We start from the raw sequence: 18365 nt of genomic DNA, 5'->3' as shown, positions 1-18365 counted from the left end.
TGGTATAAAAGTGGTGTAACAATATGGAAAGTCAGACCTCAACTAAGTATGTCAGGATTTGATTTATGAAAAATTGTCTTTCCAATCACAGGAAGTCTTGGCTTTGCGAGGTCAGTTAAGATCCAATCAAGACTAGCCCTTAGTCAATTTCTTCTTTGTTTTTGTCAGTCTTTCACACAGCAAGAGAGGAAAATAAATCATTTTAAAGTACAGGACAATGTAATTGCAAAACCATAAAAATTGGCAGAGGGACCCTGGAACCGGTTTTACCCCCAAAACTAGTTTTAACTAAATGATTAGATTTCAAGCTGTCTCTTGAAATTTTGTTGTTGTTTTCTACTACCAGAATTTCAGAATTTAGAGAACACAGCCTGTTAGCTAATTAGAAATCATCTAGTGCCCACTCCTATAAGAAGAAAGAAAAAAGGTGTTTTAATTGCTGTAAGAAGGAGCTGGAAGAGACCTGAGCAACAAGAGATTAATTAGTCTTGAGGTGTCTGAGCATTAAGCCATGAAAGAGTCATAGAAGTCAGGTCCATCTTCACATTTATTCTGAAAAATAAATGAGTTTAATTAAACAATGAAATAAAGGAGGCATCTGTGGGTGAAGACATGCACTTCTTGTTCTGAGATTATGCATGGTTCATTATATAACTAAGCATTGTGTGAGAAGTATAACTTTGTGAAAGTAAAGAGAAAAAGCTAAGTGTGCTTGGTGGGTATTCTCAAATCCTTCTAATCAAATTAGGGAGCATGAAATCTGAGCTTGTTGATGATCAATCCTATTCTAATATGATGAAATCACATCATCTTGCCTGTTTTTCCTGCTGTCTCAGCAAAATAGCATTAATTCAGATCTTTAAAGCATACATTTTCGCTCCAGTTATAATGTTACTGACCATAGAATAAAATATTTTTCAAAACACACCTCAAGTAACTTATGTTTTTTGCAAAGCTACCAGAAAGACATTCATAAAAAAACATAAACACATAAAATCTGGTGCAACAATTGCTTTTTGCTTTAGACAACCCAGCTGGATTTGCTCATTATACCTACAGGAGATTTAACATCCCCATATACCATAGCAATCTAGTGGCTCAGGCCCCAGTCTTGTAATTAGATCTGCACAAGCATAAGAGAGTCCATGGTGCTCCATGGAGGTGCAAAGGTCTATCATCAGCTGCAGCGGCACAGGAGCCAGCAAACAGAGCTGTAAACAGGGAAGTTTGTCTTGTGGTGCTTGTTTGGGGTTTGTTTTTGCTGTGGGTGGTGGTGTTTTGGTGTGGTTTGTGTTTCCCAGATTAACAGGATTTAGGTGGGAAGGCTATGACAGGTACAGAGGCAGCAGTGGGAGTGACCCATGTAGTGGAAGACACAATGAAGATGACTGGACGTGGAAGCTGCGGTATGTACATGATCCTGGAGGGGGGACCTGGTAAGAGTTTTGTCTGCATGAAATGCCGTCTGATAGAGCTGATGGAGGAAAAGATCCGAGGTTTGGAGAAGCAGGTGGAAAGTCTGGTTGAGTTTAGGAAGGGGTTTGAGCAGATTATGGAGCAAAGACATGAGGTATCTGAAGGGAAAAGCTCAGACTTGCAGATGGAAGCAGGAGACTGAGGAATTCTGAGGGGAGACTGCTGGGTGAGTGTTAGCCGACGGCCAAGGATGTTTGGTGAGGTGCCAGCTATGCCCGTTTATACCATCCGTGACTTTAACCGCTAGGACGCACTGTCCCTTCACGGCGGGCAGCCCGGGCTAGGCTGACGGATGCCCCAAGGTCCTAACCACCCGTGACTTTAACTGCTAGAGCTCAGAGCTCCTTCGCAGCGGGCAGTCAATACTGACTGACAGGTGCCCCAATGGCAGCACTAAGAGCCTCTCCACACCCGTGACTTTAACTGCTAGAGCTCAGAGCTCCTTCGCAGTGGGCAGCCAGGATTGACTGACAGGTGCCCCAAGAGTTTGCCCCGTGGAGGCGGCACAACTCAACGCTAGGCTCTTAGTACTCTCACCTAATGGCCAGGCTTTAGAGCCAAAACGGCTGAGGTTCTTTAATTGTGATGGCTGCTTTACAGTAAACCAGAGAAAACAAGTCAGGCTTATGCATAAATGGTTACCAAAATTTATTAAACTAGATTCTAATCATGTGGTTACAAAATTGCTAGTGCTTACTTACTTAAATGTAGAGATGTTACACACACACAAACAAGTTACAAAACTGAAGCCACAATCCCAAAGAAAGAAAACAAAGTATAGAGCTCTATTTCAAAATATGTGTACACTAAAGATAGGAGATCAGGTGTGGGTGCTTCTTACCCTCCTTGCATCTCTCGATTCCAGCGGTGCCAAGCCAGGATCGGTCACTCAATTCCGCGGAAAGACGAATAAGGGACAAGGCGTAGGGACCCTCTTAGCTGCAGAAGCCTTGGGAGGCTGTCACTTATCTGACCAGCAGATAGATAGTGAAAAGCACTCAAAAATCATGGTGCTGTAGGTCCCCTACTTATACCTCTGTACTCCTTTATTCTCTTTCTCCTTTCTTATGCCAAATTGAGGCTGGTCTGTCGGGGTGACGCCAGCTTTTGCAAGAGTAGTTTACACTTGCAAGGGAGAGAAACAATAAGTTTCGACTACTGGACATTTCTTTTATCAGGGTAAATATTTTCCCACCTAGGATGTTGGTGTGTGTGCATCACGCTACTTAGTAGGGGCTAAGAGCCAGGTCTGTCACAGGGCCTCTGCCTGCTGTGAGCTTAATCGTCGTATCTGTTCCCAGAGGCACATTGTAGCAGCACACCTGTGCTTCAAAGGCTGTGCTGGAATATATGTTAAGTGCCCTGTTCCTGCTTCCTCCTGTGTTTCCAGCAATGCTGGTCTGAGGGGGGGGGGGGGCTGGCTGTCTGGCTACAGTGAGGAAAGTGGTCAGTGGAAGCATGTGACTAAAAGAACCAGGCAGAGGAAAAGACAGGCTAGTGAAGGGGAAATAGAGCTCAAGAACAGGTTTGCAGAGTTGGAAAATGAAGAAGGGGCTCAGCAGGTAGTCACTGAAGGTGGAAGGGCAAGGAAGAAGAGAAGAGCAGCTAGTCCTACAGGAAAAGGGGAAGAGTCAATGGAGACTACACCAAATATGAGCCCCAGGAGGATACAGGATGGGTTAAAGAGGATTACAAGGGAGAATAGGAATGGAAAGAACTTGCAGCCAGAGGGAACAGGGGATAGACTGGAGAATAGCACCGTCACCAGAAAAAGGCAGGTCTATGTGATCAGGGATTCTTTACTGAGAAGAATAGATAGGCCTGTAACCAGAGCTGATCCAGAGAATAGAAGGGTGTGCTGTCTTCCAGGTGCTAAGTTACGGGATGTAGACCTGAGGTTGAAAAGGATCCTAAAGGGAGCGGGAAAGAATCCCCTAATTATCCTTCATGTGGGAACAAATGATACGGCTAGATTCTCACTGGAATGTATGCAGGGAGACTATGCTAGGCTGGGGAAGACGCTTAAGGAAATCTAGGCTCAGGTGATCTTTAGTGGGATTCTGCCTGTTCCTAGAGAAGGGCAACAAAGGTGTGACAAGATTATGACTATCAACAGGCTCAGGCAGTGGTGCTATAAGGAGGGCTTTCGGATATATGGTCACTGTGAGGCATTCATGGACAGAGGGCTGTTCTGTTGGGATGGACTTCACCTGCGTAGGGAGGGAAATAGACTTCTAGGATGGAGGTTGGAACAACTGATTAAGAGAGCTTTAAACTAGGAATTTGGGGGAGATGGTTGGGAGATGTCCAGGTAATCTCCACACTGGATTTTAGCATTCAGAGGGAAGAAAACAAAGTAAGAAAGGATACAGCCGTGGGTAGGAGAATGTATATAAGGAGGAAGGGCAGTGTGGATACCCGTCTAACAGGTTATACTGGCTGTAGAATGACAGTGCCTAATAAGGTACAGAACGTGAGCGAGGCCAAACAGCAAAAATTAAGATGTTTGTACCCCAATGCGAGGAGCCTAGGTAACTAAATGGAGGAACTAGAGCTACTGGTGCAGGAAGTGAAACCAGATATTATAGGGATAACAGAAACATGGTGGAATAGTAGTCATGACTGGACTACAGGTATTGAAGGGTATGTGCTGTTTAGGAAAGACAGAAATAAAGGTAAAGGTGGGGGAGTAACATTGTATATCAATGATGAGGTAGAATGTAAAGAAATAAGAAGAGATGGAATGGATAAGACAGAGTCCATCTGGGCAAAAATCACATTGGGGAAGAAAACTACTAGAGCCTCCCCTGGGATAGTGCTTGGGGTGTGCTATAGACCGCCGGGATCTAATTTGGATACGGATAGAGCCCTCTTTAATGTTTTTAATAAAGTAAATAATAATAGAAACTGCGCGATCATGAGAGACTTTAACTTCCCAGATATAGATTGGAGGACGAGTGCTAGTAATAATAATAGGGCTCAGATTTTCCTAGATGCGATAGCTGATGGATTCCTTCATCAAGTAGTTACTGAACCGACTAGAGGGGATGCCATTTTAGATTTGGTTTTGGTGAGTAGTGAAGACCTCATAGAAGAAATGGTTGTAGGGGAAAATCTTGGTTGAAGTGATCATGAGATAATTCAGTTCAAACTGAACGGAAGGATTAACAAAAATAAATCTGCAACTAGGGTTTTTGATTTTAAAAGGGCTGACTTTCAAAAAATTAAGGAAATTAGTTAGGGAAGTGGATTGGACTGAAGAATTTATGGATCTAAAGGCAGAGGAGGCATGGGATACTTTAAATCAAAGCTGCAGAAGCTATTGGAAGCCTGCATCCCAAGAAAGGGGAAAAAATTCATAGATAGGAGTTGCAGGCCAAGCTGGATGAGCAACCATCTCAGAGAGATGATTAAGAAAAAGCAGAAAGCATACAGGGAGTGGAAGATGGGAAGGATCAGCAAGGAAAGCTACCTTATTGAGGTCAGAACACGTAGGGATAAAGTGAGACAGGCTAAAAGACAAGTAGAGTTGGACCTTGCAAAGGGAATTAAAACCAATAGTAAAAGGTTCTATAGCCATATAAATAAGAAGAAAACACAGAAAGAAGAAGTGGGACCGCTAAACACTGAGGATGGAGTGGAGGTCATGGATAATCTAGGCATGGCCCAATATCTAAACAAATACTTTGCCTCAGTCTTTAATAAGGCTAAAGAGGATCTTAGGGATAATGGTAGCATGACAAATGGGAATGAGGCTATGGAGGTAGATATTACCATATCCGAGGTAGAAGCGAAACTCGAACAGCTTAATGCGACTAAATCGGGGGGCCCAGATAATCTTCATCCAAGAATATTAAAGGAATTGGCACATGAAATTGCAAGCCCATTAGCAAGAATTTTTAATGAATCCTTTTAGACAGAGGAAACGCAGTGGATCTAATTTACCTAGATTTCAGTAAGGCGTTTGATACCGTGCCACATGGGGAATTACTAGTTAAATTGGAAAAGATGGGGATCAATATGAAAATTGAAAGGTGGATAAGGAATTGGTTAAAGGGGAGACTACAGCGGGTCCTACTGAAAGGTGAACTGTCAGGCTGGAGGGAGGTTACCAGTGGAGTTCCTCAGGGATCAGTTTGGGGACCAATCTTATTTAATCTTTTTATTACTGACCTCGGCACAAAAAGTGGGAGTGTGCTAATAAAGTTTCCGGATGATATAAAGCTGGGAGGTATTGCCAATTTAGAGAAAGACCGGGATATCATACAGGAAGATTTGGATGACCTTGTAAACTGGAGTAATAGTAATAGGATGAAATTTAATAGTGAGAAGTGTAAGGTTATGCATTTAGGGATTAATAACAAGAATTGTAGTTATAAGCTGGAGACGCATCAATTAGAAGTAATGGAGGAGGAGAAGGATCTTGGAGTATTGGTTGATCATAGGATGACTATGGGCCGCCAATGTGATATGGCATGAAAAAAGCTAATACGGTCTTGGGATGCATCAGACGAGGTATTTCCAGTTGAGATAAGGAGGTTTTAGTACCGTTATACAAGGCACTGGTGAGACCTCACCTGGAATATTGTGTGCAGTTCTGGTCTCCCATGTTTAAGAAGGATGAATTCAAACTGGAACAGGTACAGAGAAGGGCTACTAGGATGATCCGAGGAATGGAGTCTCCTTATGAAAGGAGACTCAAGGAGCTTGGCTTGTTTAGCCTAACTAAAAGAAGGTTGAGGGGAGATATGATTGCTCTCTATAAATATATCAGAGGGATAAATACTGGAGAGGGAGAGGAATTATTTAAGCTCAGTACCAATGTGGACACAAGAACAAATGGATATAAACTGGTTTTTGGGAAGTTTAGTCTTGAAATTAGATGAAGGTTTCTAACCATCAGAGGAGTGAAGTTTTGGAATAGCCTTCCAAGGGAAGCAGTGGGGGCAAAAGACCTATCTGGCTTTAAGATTAGACTCGATAAGTTTACAGAGGAGATGATATGATGGGATAACATGATTTTGGCAATTAATTGATCTTTAAATATTCATGGTAAATAGGCCCAATGGCCTGTGATGGGATGTTAGATGGGGTGGGATCTGAGTGACTACAGAAAATTCTTTCCTGGGTATCTGGCTGGTGAATCTTGCCCATATGCTCAGGGTTTAGCTGATCGCCATATTTGGGGTTGGGAAGGAATTTTCCTCCAGGGCAGATTGCATGAGGCCCTGGAGTTTTCGCCTTCCTCTGTAGTATGGGGCACGGGTCACTTGCTGGAGGATTCTCTGCTCCTTGAAGTCTTTAAACCACGATTTGAGGACTTCAGTAGCGCAGACATAGGTGAGAGAGTTTTCTCAGGAGTGGGTGGGTGAGATTCTGTGGCCTTCGTTGTGCAGGAGGTCGGACTAGATGATCATAATGGTCCCTTCTGATCTTAATATCTATGAATTTATGAATCTATGAATCAGAGATCCAATTGCAGGATTGGATCAAATCACTATTACAGTCTAATGGTTGCTATAAAGTGAAAATGTAAATACAATGGCTTCTATATCATCACAGGACATTTGTTAACAAGAACTGGATTACTAGAGAGATGCATGCTTTTGTATCAGAAATCTGGTTTCATCAGAAAGATCATTTATCTCATCATACACTTCATGAATTTCTTTTCTGATATTGTTAGAACAGTTGACAAAATAATTAGCTACTGAAATAATTAAATGGTTAGTAGAAAGGAACTCATTATTGCTGGTTCCAAACACCAGGAAGACCACTCTCTCATCAGGAGACATGAGGATTGCAATCAGAATCCTGTCTGCCTGGAGGAAAATTACAATTAAGAGACTTTAAATCTTGTGGGCTAGATCCTGAGCTGGTTTAAACTGACATAGCACTATGGACTTCAGTACAGTTACATTGCTTTATATCAGCTGAAGCTTCATATTGTAAATTATTCCATTGGAGTACGATAAGGGCTTTCAGGCTGGCCTCTATGTTTAGGGACTCTTTGGAGTAACTTTTCCCTATAATTAATTTTTTCTCACTATCTCAACCGTCATAGAAATCTTTGCTTAAAACTCATGTAAATATTATGCCCTAAGGGGCTTAGTGAATCCCTCAAAATACTTGCAGATAATAGATGTTTACAGAGAATATCATTAAAAACAATGAATACATCCTGCCCTTACCCATTTATATTCCCAATTCCCAAACACAGGAAATTAGGACTTCCTGTAAAGATTTCTAATTTAATTAAATGTAACTATAGTGTTCTCGTGGCCCAGACGGAAATGGCTCCAGCCAAGAAAAGGTAGGCATAGGAGCACAGAAGGGAAACCCTCTTACACCACATGGGCACCTGTTCCAAACCTCCCTCCCTCCCCGAGTAAACACACAACAGAATAGAACAATGTATATAACAAAGGGAAATATTTATTTACAGAGGGGTGAATGGAGAAAAACAGAGGGAGAGTGGTAAAACAGGGTCACATCCAACATGAGGACCCACAGGCCCAGTGGTACCATATTATAAAAGGATAGACACCAAGCAATGTGTCTAGACTCACAGGTCAGGAATCCTGGGCAGAGTTCCTGTCCAGCAGTCAGGGGAGCTGGAACAATTTTTACGGCTGGGGTGCTGAGAGTCATTGAACCAAACTGTAAACCCTGTATATAATGACAGGTTTCAGAGTAGCAGCCATGTTAGTCTGTATTCGCAAAAAGAAAAGAAGGATTTGTGGCACCTTAGAGACTAACAAATTTATTTGAGCATAAGCTTTCGTGAGCTACAGCTAACTCCATCGGATGCAAATTTGTTAGTCTCTAAGGTGCCACAAGTACTCCTTTTCTTCCTGTATATAATGGAATCCACTTCAAGCCATGGGTGCACCAGCATCTCCAGCACCCTAGTTCCAGCACCTATGCCAGCAGTGAGTTTTGGGTGCTTCCGGTCATCTTCGGCACCGGTAAACTTTCCCCAACAAAGCTCTCCTGTGGCCTCTTCTGCAGCTTGCTAGAAAACCACACAGAGCAGCAACCTCCTCACTTAACTAGCTACAGCCTCCCTCTTTATTCCCACTACAAAGTCACAAGCCCCAGAACTCCCAGCCTCATGCAGTCCAGGTGTCACTGATACTGGGTAGAGCTCTGGTTTGGCCTTCTCGGGTGATTTCTCCCTGGCATGGTGCTCCTCCTGACTCTGTCCCTCCTAGGCTTCAAGATGGTTCTCAGCTGCTTCGCTATGTGAGACCCTGCTTGCTGTAGACTCTCTTGTCTGGAGCACCAGATACACACATGAAGCTGTCACTCTCCTCCTCTGGCACAACCAGCCCTTCCTCTGCCTCAGGATAAGGTCTTTAAGGGGCCATGCTCTCTAAATTAAAAAGGGGTTGCATTAAAAAAATCTGATTAACTCACTCCTAAGTGATTCCAGAAAACTAGAGATTCTAAAGAATCAGATATACATTAAAAAACCACTCTTTATTTTAGACCTCTCTCCCTCTTACAAGCCTTAACTATTCACTTGTACTTCTAGGCTCTTGTCTACACATAAAACTTAGGTCAACTGAACTACATCCGTTAGGGCTATGGAAAATTTCATAGCCTATGCAATATAGTCAGGTCAGCCTAACCTCCCTGTAGACACAGCTCCAGCAGCTCCCCCCTGCCAGATCCTTTCACTGGCCCTGCAATGTGGACACAGCCTACCTGTCACTGCTGCATGTAGCTACACATACTACAAACACGGCCACTGGTGATGTGTAGTATAGATGTAGCCAGAGAGATATAAACTGCCTGATTTACTCTAGCCTAATGGCTATATAGAAAAACCACCTCTTCCCCCTCTCCCTCTTACTGAAATCAGTTTCTGAGAAACATTTTGTTTTTGACAAAATGGTCTTTTTTGATGGAAAAATGTTAGTGAAAAATCTTCAACCGGTTTTAATAAAAGGCAAGCACCACAACAGATACCAGTTACATATACCCATCCTTCCAAGTTTTCTGGGAAGACTGCATTTATGCTAGGACAGAAGGCACAGATTCAGGGAGCTTACGGTGTTTGTTGCTCTTACATTTCCCCATTTACATTCTGAGACTCATGCTCTACAGTCTACAGCAGTGTTTCCCAAACTTGGGACGCCGCTTGTTCAGGGAAAGCCCCTGGAGGGCCAGGCTCGTTTGTTTACCTGCCATGTCCGCAGGTTCAGCCGATCGCGGCTCCCACTGGCCGCAGTTTGCTGTGCCCGGCCAATGGGGGCTGCGGGAAGCGGCGGTACGTCCCTTGGCCTGCGCCGCTTTCGGTCAATAAAAAGCATACTTGTTTTCCTTTCCAGTAATTACATTACAATTAATTTTGATTCCAGTGCCTTCTTTCCTTTCAGAATCCTAATCTTCCATAATATAAATATCCATCACATCTGGTCACTATTTCTTTTGCCTTGACCCTGGTATGTCACTGTTCCTACTGGTATGCTCTTCTCCACTTCCTTCCACTTCTGTTATTTCAGACCAAATCCCTCTGGTCTGAGCATAAAATCCTGGGAAGCATATGTTGTAGATGCGTTACTCTGTGCTGTTTTTCATCCAATTCCTTTGCTGAACCTGTTTTAAGGTGTATCAAAGCTAACTGGGAATTTCCAGAGAACAGAAAATTGGCAAAATAATGCTTCATTTTATTCTGGCATCCTTTTTGATATCCACAAAAAGCATTCTGTTAATCCACTGATTTTTGGATGATAAGCAGCACTTAATATGCTTTATTGATGTGTTATTTTTATCCCCATTTCAAATTCCTCAGAAACAAATTGAGGGACCATTATCTGAAGTGATCATTTTAATGTAACTTAAGTGCAGCTCCAGTATACTGCATAATGTTTCAATAATAGTAGTACTAGTATTGACCAGCTAGACTAATAAGCATCAACTACCGCTGAATAAGTGCGCTTTGGCAGATAAGAATAAGCAATGTGTAGTCTTTGCCAGGATTTAGCAGCCCACTTCCATGGATGCAGTGGAGCAGTTTCTGGAATATTCTGGTGGCTCCTTTTCTGCACCCCCAGACAATTACAGGAGCAGTGAGTGTTATGTGGGTGCAGACAATTAGACATGAAATTCCACCTACAGATAATTACAGTCACAAAAATGGAGGCCAGGTGTGAAAATTCTAGTCTTAAAAGCTTACTGTGGCGTCACCATGAGATGTGAGGCCAAGTTTTGGGATTCAGACCTAATACTGTTGGTCAAAGAGGCAAAATTGTCACCAGCTGAGTCTTGTTGATGTTTAGAATACAGTATACGCTGAATTATCCAAATAGCATAGGGGCACATGGATTTTATTGGGATAATCCAGAGTCTGGATAATCAAGAGGGCAGGAGCCATTCAGCGGCCGGGGGCTCATCCTCCTCCTCACATTCCTGGCTGGAGGTCTCTGCTTTGCCCCACCAGGACGAGTGTGCACTTTGTGCCTGAAGGAATTGGGTGTCACTGGCCCTGCGGCAGTGCAAGGAGCCCTCTGCAGCTTCACCTTCGTTGCCTTGCTCACTCAGTCATGACAGCAGGGCTGCAGAGGGCTCCCTGAGCTGCCACAGGAACCATTCAGCAGCAGGGTGGCCTCTCCCACAGCCAGCTTCATTATTATCCTCCTCCTCCTGGCAGTCCTGGCCAGGGGTTTTTGCTCTGTTATCCGAACCCTTCCCTGTCTCCCAGCATGAGGTACATACTACAAAAAGCATGTATCTCATCCTGGGGGGCAAGGGAGGGATTCAGATAATGTGGCGGTTTGGATAATAGGGTTTCAGATAAATGGGAGTCAGCTCACCAACATTCTGCATGGAAACGGGGTACTGCATCCACTCAATCCTGGATGCCCATCACCCACCCACAATCTGTTTCTCACCCCTTTCACCTTCCAAATTCCCTTGTTTCTGCTTCCTGCTCGAAGTCCTTACCCTGAAGAATTTCACTTTCTGCCAAGAACTATCTCAGGTAAAGTTAGGGGTGTCCTAAGCAAGTGTTCTGCGCCTCCTCACACGTAGGGATTATCTCCCTTCTTGGGCTCTTGAGGCAGGAAAGTGGAGATGCTCCTGCAGCTCCCCTCACCAGACATTGATGGAGAAAAGTGAAGATGCCCTCATTCTTTGCTGGCTCACCTCTATCCTGAAGGAAGTGAAGGCCTAAATCCCGAGTCCGGACAGAGTGAACAGCACCACTTCTCTCTCTAGCCTCCTTCCCTGGGTCAGATCCTGTGTTCTGGAGAAAAATGAGGAATGGGCAATTTAAGAGTTGGGAATACAGGAAATTTTCTCAGACCGCAGCTCCCCTGGACACTATTGACCTGATTCTGAAGTCATTTACTCTGTTTTTGCACCAGCGTAACTCCATAGAGTTAAATGGAGTTATTCTTGATTTACACTGTTAGTGGGAAATGAATCAGGTCTTATATGTGTCACCTTTATTTTTATTTATTTAAGTTGACAGATATAATCCCCATAATACTTGACGGTATTATGGAACACAAATCATATTCAAATGCTCATTCATGTCCCAATTCTGGAAGTTATGCCACGCAAGCAGCCCTGCTCCAAGCCCACTGATATCAATGGATCTGCTTGCATTGAACTTATTACAGGATCAGAGCCTAAGTATTTTGAAAACACATTCAGATTCATACAAATTGCATAGAATGAAACAGTAAATGAAAAAGTATTGCAAGCTTTTCTGCATGATAACAATACTTAGAAAAGCCATGAGCCCTTATGGCATTAATTTTTCAAAAGATTTACTATTTTAAATATAAGAAACTGACCTTTTGCTTTGTCATCAAGGAGATTGTTTAGCTTTTTTCTGAGAAAAATTTGCTATGTGACAGGCAAAAAGCCAGGAATAAAAAGTCATTTTAGAACGCCTACAAATAATTTTGTACATTGTACGAAGACACATGCATGCACATTCACAAACACACTTGTAGTGATCTGGATTCCTTTTCATCTGCTGTAATGAAAAATATTAACCTAATATTTAAGGTTTTCCAACAGAAGGCTGTGTTTCTTAACTTGACAGCAGCATGTGATAGCATCTAGCAAACTTATCTGCTGGTCAAGATGTCAAAGACGTTACCTTGATGGCTTGTTATGGCCTTGTAAGTGATTCTGTGAAACATAATTCCAAGCAATGCTAGGAAATAATCTCAGCACATGGAGGATCCAGAAGAACAGATGTCAGGGATCTGTTCTTGCTCCAACTTTTTCATATATTTATGAATGATCTGCCTCCAACAATCTCAAGGCCATTTAAATCTGCAGGTGCCATCTGCCTAGCCTCAAGAGACAGAGGATTGAGGATAACCGGAACCAAGGTATGGCCAGTTATCAGTGGCTGTTGAAAGAAATGAAGACTTAAGACCAATGTGTCAAATATGGTGTCATCATGCTTCCATTTCTATCACACTAACACTACACAAGAAATCAACATCTTCTTGAATGGAGAATGACTGGCACATGACTCAAAGCTGTTATATCTAGGAATAAATCTAGCTTGCGCACACATCAGTAAGGACCACTTCATCGAGATAAAGAGCAGAAATTTCTTCTTAAATAAGCTTGTAGGTTTAACTTGGGAAGCTAATGTGCAAACAATGCACACCTCAGCACCAGCTCTCTGCTACTCAGTGGGAGAATACTGTGCTCCTGTGGGGTTAAATTCTCCCCACACAAACCTAACTGATGTGCAGTTGAATTAAATAATAAAATTATAACAGTGACTACGAGACAAACAAACACCAAGTGGCTACCATTCTTTTCTAATATCCTACCTCCTAACGTTAGGCATTATGTTGCAGTAGAGAACTTCCTTGACAAAATCCAGGATATACTAATGGGACAGATATTGCAACCCTATTCAATGTCTTTGGGAACCATACTGTATAAAGTTTATGAGTGGTTTAGTGGGCCAGGCATTGTGTGCAACTCCGTGGAGGAACTAAAAATCACTGGTGCAAGTTCAACAGTTTCACATATGCAGCCTATGACCACACTTGTGGAATCAGGAAAAGCTCTCTGTGTAGCTGTGGTGTGATTGAGGATGCCTCACACTGTCCATCTCACACTATCAGGAGGACTTTCCAGAGTCCACAGCACTGACCCAAAGCTATTGAATGGCTAAAACATATCTGATGTCTACCTACACACTTTTTACTTTTACATTTGTTTTTATCTCCTTACTTTAATATTTTGAACCTTTTCCCATCTTTAATGCCACTTGTGCATTTGCAAATAATAATATGAGGTATTATATAGGATCCTAAACATAATGCTTTAGATACTACCATAGAAAGGACGTTATAGATCAAAAGACGGGGGAGAAAATGATGACTGTGTCTATAGCAGAGCAGATTGCATTTGGCAATAGGAAGGACTCGGATTTATAAAAATGACTCATTACAAGCATAGATCAGATAGAGAGAAGACACCAGTGATAGCTATAAGTTACAACTGTATTCCTTACCAAGTGTTTTTGGTATTTCTCCACATAGTCTTTCAGAGGCTGATCCAAAGCCCTTTGAAACTCTCACTAACTTCAGTGGGCTTTGGGTCAGGCCCATACAGTAATAGATGTGGTGGTGAATAACTGTAGACTTTTCCCATCTAAGAAAAGCAAGGGAGACAGACTAGCCCAAATGGCCTACAGATGGGAAGAAAAGTTCCACTGTAGCCAAAGATTCTCCCTGCAAGAGGGGACAGCACAATCCCTGAATCTCTCTATCATGTTATCCCACAATTTGCTCCTGTCTCTTTTCCCTCATGGCTGGTCCTGGTAGATACTGCACTCTCATTGCTGTGTTAGTCTCTGCAAGAGATAAAGTAGCCACAGGAGATGGCATGAGGAGATGGTGTGTATTAGTGCTTTACTCCCAAGTATGGGTCTGTACACTGGCCTGAGCCTGTGGATGACCAGGCTAGCATAGAAGGGGTCGCTGTGTGCTCCACAGGAGTTCTGTGTTCATAATCTGCTGAACTGTTGAGTACTCCACCTCAGCCTGCCCTCTATGAGTACTGCTTCTCTCTCTCCCCTACAGGACTTTCACACCAAGCGTGGAGGCATTCTGTGAGGCCCTGAGCACCCTTCACTAACCAGATACACACATGGAGAATAATCAGCTGTATATGGATCACCCCCCTCCTATGTAGAAAAGGGGCTCAGTCATCTTGACTGCATCACCCCTTCCATCATGACACCAGCAAGGTTATGGGGATGGGCAGTGCATAGGCCAGAGGAGGGTGTGCGACCAGGGCAAACATCTGCTCCGACAACATTACTCTCCAGCGCTCCTAGAGGTATATGCTGTATGGCAGTAGAGAGAGATGTCATCCGAAATGCTAAGGAAGATGAGGGTAGAAAGATAACACAAGCCTGTGCTGTATTATCTCACTATTTCCCTGCTCTCGTTCTCTTCTTCCAATTTCTAATTGTTTAGTATTAAGACTCCACTTCCTAAGCTTTCAGGAGTCTACCTCAGCTTTCAGACACCTTCATTGTCTGAAAGGAAAATAAGCGTTTTGAACATCATTTAATAAAGTAAAGGAAATGAAGAAATGAAATTTGGAATTAACACCTGGAGCAACAGACCTTTTTACCCTGATTACCATCTGGATCCTTGACACTATTTTTTCATAGCCATTTACATTTAATCACAGCCTTTTGCTTTTTCTTATTCCTCACAGGAACGCAGCTGGAAGTGGGGGAGGGATTATGGGCATAAATCTCTAGTTTTCCATGGGTTCACTGAAGGAGATTATGTTGTAAATACATGCAAAATAGGGTCCCAAAGCCAATGACAAAAGAAAGAAATACAAATTTGAAAGGCATGAAGTCTTTAAACCCTGTGATAAAGAACCAATTATCAGTGTCTGAGTGCAGTTAGCAATTTACTGCTGATTTATTTGTAAACATTCAATCCATTTGATATGTGACCCCGTCTAAATACACAGGCATTTAGGAACAAGCCTGCATTCAAGCAGCAGAGCCACATGGCAGAATTCCTACCAGGACTGCTTGGAATGGAGAGCAGCACACTTGCTGCTGTGTTGCATCAAGAGAGATGCATACTCCCACCCCCATCCCCTGTGTGCCAGCTCACTCCACTGTACTCCTGAGCTTTGGGTCTTTGAGTGTGGCACTCTCTTTGCAGGCTTCCCCCAACCGCTGTGCACCTACATGAGGGCCTGCTAGAATCTCTCCTATTATAGGATCAAACTGTCCTCACACATTATAAAGCTATGGAAGAGGGTTTCCATAAGCAAAAACTGCACAGGGAATCTGTTGCAGAAATTTCAAAAATAAATAAATCATAGAATCATAGAATATCAGGGTTGGAAGGTTCCTCAGGAGGTCATCTAGTCCAACCCCCTGCTCAAAGCAGGACCAGTCCCCAACTAAATCATCCCAGCCAGGGCTTTGTCAAGCCTGACCTTAAAAACTTCTAAGGAAGGAGATTCTACCACCTCCCTAGGTAACGCATTCCAGTGTTTCACCCCCTCCTAGTGAAGAAGTTTTTCCTAATATCCAACCTAAACCTCCCCCACTGCAACTTGAGACCATTACCCCTTATAGATAAATAAATAAATAATCATTAGACCAGAGACAGGGTGAAAGTGAGAATGGTTATAGTCCAGTGGTTCTGAGAGATGGGTGACCCAGATCCAGTTCCAAATGACTATTCATCCATAGAATCATAGAAAAGAATTTTGAGGGACCTCCAGAGGTCACCTAGTCCAGTCCCCTGCACTCATGGCAGGACTAAGTATTATCTAGATCATTCCTGACAGGTGTTTGTTTAACCTGCTCTTAAAAATCTCCAGTGACAGAGTGCACAACCTCCCTAGGCAATTTATTCCAGTGCTTATCCACCCTGACAATTAGGAAATTTTTCCTAATGTCTAACCTAAACCTCCCTTGCTGCAATTTAAGCCCATCACTTCTTGTCCTATCTCAGAGGTTAAGAAAAACAATTCTTCTCCCAGCTCCTTGTAACAACCTGTCATAAATATAGAGGGAAGGGTAAACACCTTTAAAATCCCTCCTGGCCAGAGGAAAAACCCTTTCACCTGTAAAGGGTTAAGAAGCTAGGATAACCTTGCTGGCAACTGACCAAAATGACCAATGAGGAGACAAGATACTTTCAAAGCTGGAGGGGGGGGAGAAACAAAGGCTCTCTCTGTCTGTGTGTTGTTTTGCTGGAAACAGAAAGGAATGGAGTCTTAGAACTTAGTAAGTAATCTAGCTAGATATGCGTTAGATTCTTTTTGCTTAAATGGCTGAGAAAATAAGCTGTGCTGGATGGAATGGATAGTCCTGTTTTTGTATCTTTTTGTAACTTAAGGTTTTGCCTAGAGGGATTCTCTATGTTTTGAATCTGATTACCCTGTAAGGTATTTACCACCCTGATTTTACAGAGGTGATTCTTTTTACTTTTTCTTCTATTAAAATTCTTCTTTTAAGAACCTGATTACTTTTTTCATTGTTTTTGAGATCCAAGGGTTTGGGACTGTGATCACCTATGCAAATTGGTGAGGATTTTTATCAAGCCTTCCCCAGGAAAGAGGGTGTAGGGTTTGGGGAGGATTTTTGGGGGAAAGACGTTTCCAAGCGGGATCTTTCGCGGTTATATATCTGTTAGACGCTTGGTGGTGGCAGCGATAAAGTACAAGGGCAAAAGGTAAAATGGTTTGTACCTTGGGGAAGTTTTAACCTAAGCTGGTAAAAATAAGCTTAGGGGGTTTTCATGCAGGTCCCCACATCTGTATCCTAGAGTTCAGAGTGGGGAAGGAACCTTGACACAATCTTTTATAGTGTTCATAGTGGAGCAGCATCAACAGGAGAGATTGAGGGAGCCCCACCTCAGAATATCCTGTAGATAGCACACTCTGAGAGGTGGGAGCCCCTCTTCAAATCATCTTTCCTGCCCTCTGCCTGAGATGGGAATTGAACCTGAGTCTTCCACATCCCCAGCTAAGTGCTGTAACCTCTGGACTTAAAGTTATACAGTGTCATCGCCTCCTTTCCTCCCCCCATATTTTGTGTGGAGCAAGGCAGGTCTTTCACTCATTCTCACAAGCAGCAACATAGGTGCCTAAGCTCCCAGACTCCTTCAGTTGTGAATCACTAGCTGATAAGTGCCTATCTCTGTAAAATTGAGAAACTGGGTACCTGTCATTAAAGATTGTATGCCATTTGTTGCAGGATTTGGAATATTTGCTGTGTTTTCTTGTCCCAGTTCTAACTCAGGAAATTACATTCTGCCCACCTCAGTTTCTCATGTGTTTTCAGTTGGATGAGATTCTTTTACTTTCTGTTCTGAGCCATTGCATATTCTTCTTGTGCCTATTGACATTTTGTATGGTCTAGGTCAGAAGTGGCTGCCTCTTAGTTGTTAGGAGTGTTAGTGATGACAAAGTAGGAGTCAGGCCTGTATATTCACCTGAGATAGAAATTTGGGTCTTTTTTGCCCATTTGATTTTTGATACACTTGTATCCTTACTAATATGTGTAAACAAAGAACAAAGACATGTTGTGTTACTTCTGCCTAGCCAGATAGGTTTGGTACTATAATGGGAACAGATAAGAACAGCTAAAGTGTTACTGGGCATGGTAGGAGTATAATAGACAAACGTACACTTGAAGACTGCCTCAACTCCTATCTCAAGGCAAGGCCAAGCAACCAGTCAGGAGGGGCAAAAGGGGTTGGCGTGGGGGAAGGCATAAGAAACACTGAGGCCAAAGAAATCCCTAGCCCTGATCAAGGCACAACCTCACTCCTTACCCCTCCCTGGAATACAAAAGGGGTGGTACAAAGACCCCAGACTCACGATCCCCCAAAACGGAACATGAC

At 42.9% G+C, this 18365-nt stretch overlaps 1 long non-coding RNA gene across 3 annotated transcripts in view; it reads right to left on the bottom strand.

Moving 5' to 3' along the window:
* Window positions 1-18365, bottom strand: part of LOC125632763 (uncharacterized) — a 64323-nt gene that overhangs the window by 33903 nt on the left and 12055 nt on the right. For all 3 annotated transcript variants that reach the window (XR_007355405.2, XR_012666896.1, XR_007355406.2), the window contains exon 2: window positions 11629-11728. This is a non-coding gene — a long non-coding RNA (uncharacterized LOC125632763). The remainder of the gene's footprint in view (window positions 1-11628; window positions 11729-18365) is intronic.

The sequence above is a fragment of the Caretta caretta genome, chromosome 2 (assembly GCF_965140235.1).
Source record: "Caretta caretta isolate rCarCar2 chromosome 2, rCarCar1.hap1, whole genome shotgun sequence".
Classification (NCBI taxonomy): Eukaryota; Metazoa; Chordata; order Testudines; family Cheloniidae; genus Caretta; species Caretta caretta.
The sequence above is the reverse complement of the archived record's forward strand: the minus strand, read 5'-3'. Positions and strand labels throughout refer to the sequence as shown.